The following is a 1,354-nucleotide window of genomic DNA, read 5'->3' as shown; positions in this document are numbered from 1 at the left end:
GGATTCAGATTATAGACTGAGAATATCCTTCAAAGGAGGAAAATAAGAGGCAGCAATGCAGGCAAAGACTGGATGGGACACGTCGTGGTAATGAAGCAAGTTAAAAAGCTTAGTGTATGTGAAAACTCATGTTGACTAATAATAAACATTTAAAAATTTCACAAACATCTTCACATTTATTATTTCATTTAATCTTTGTGGTCAGATTATTATTGGGATAAAGCAGGGAATAGTCTACCCGTTCCTTTGAAGCAGACCCAACAACCTTTATAAATTGTAGTCTTTGGCCTTCTGCTCAGAGGAGGCCACAATGCAACTTTCTTCAGTTGACCTGAATCCAGGTTCGTCTCACACCATGCCACCGAAGTTCCACCCCAACAAGATCAAAGTCATATACCTGAGGTGCACCAGTGGGGAAGTCAGTGCCATGTCTGCCCTGAGCCCCAAGTTTGGCTCCCTGGGTCTGTCTCCTAAAAAGCTTGGTGATGACATCGCTAAGGCACCAGTGAATGGCAGAGTCTGAGGATTACAGTGAAACTGACTATTCAGAACAGAGAGACCCAGATTGAGGTGGTACCTTCTGCCTCTGCTCTGATCATCAAGGCCCTCAAAGAACTGCCAAGAGAGAAAGAAGCGAAAAAAAAAAAATAAGCACAGTGGAAATATGACTTTTGATGAGATTGTCAACATTGCCAAACCGAGGCAGGCAGCACTGATCGTTAGCTAGAGAACTCTCTGCAGCCATCGAAGAGATCTTGGGGACAGCCCACTTTGTGGGCTGCAATGTTGATGGCCACCACCCTCATGACATCATAGGTGACATCAACAGTGATGCAGTGGAATGCCCAGCTAGTTAAGAACTACAAAGGAAAATATTTCAATTAAAGATCATTTGACGACCAAAAACTAAAAATAAATAAATAAATTACATCTTCAGCAGAAGAAAAAACTGGGATGGAAATTCAAGTTGTCTGTCCACAGGCCTGGAGTTCGTTTGTTATTTCATTCAACAAGTTTGTATTGAGGACTAAGTGTCTTGCTTTGTGCTGGGGGTTATAATGAGAGATCTCTTGACTATAAACTATGCCTTCTTGGGAATAATGGCGAGTAGGGCCAAGAGTTCACAAATACGGTATCTACCTGGGATAGGAAGTGAGTGAGTTATGTCTCTAGCACTTATTCCTATTCTGTGAACCTCTAAAGTAAATATATCCAGACAACAGAGGTAGCTTTGTGCCAGGACACCTACCAGACTCAGGTCCTGAAGAATGTGCCAGGGGATGCTTGGATATTTGTGGTCAGATATACACTTTAGATACTTCATTATCCAAGTTGTTGTTGTTTTTGTTTTTGT

The 1,354-nt window shown here is 41.8% G+C and overlaps 1 pseudogene across 1 annotated transcript; it reads left to right on the top strand.

Annotated features, from left to right (window-relative positions):
• Positions 1 to 355: 355 nt before the first annotated feature.
• On the top strand, positions 356 to 857 carry LOC308503234 (large ribosomal subunit protein uL11-like; annotated as a pseudogene). Its single transcript has one exon. The product of its transcript is annotated as a large ribosomal subunit protein uL11-like (transcript).
• Positions 858 to 1,354: the final 497 nt, after the last annotated feature.

The sequence above is a fragment of the Rhinolophus hipposideros genome (genome assembly GCF_964194185.1).
Source record: "Rhinolophus hipposideros genome assembly, chromosome: 10".
Lineage (NCBI taxonomy): Eukaryota > Metazoa > Chordata > Mammalia > Chiroptera > Rhinolophidae > Rhinolophus > Rhinolophus hipposideros.
The sequence above is the reverse complement of the archived record's forward strand: the minus strand, read 5'-3'. Positions and strand labels throughout refer to the sequence as shown.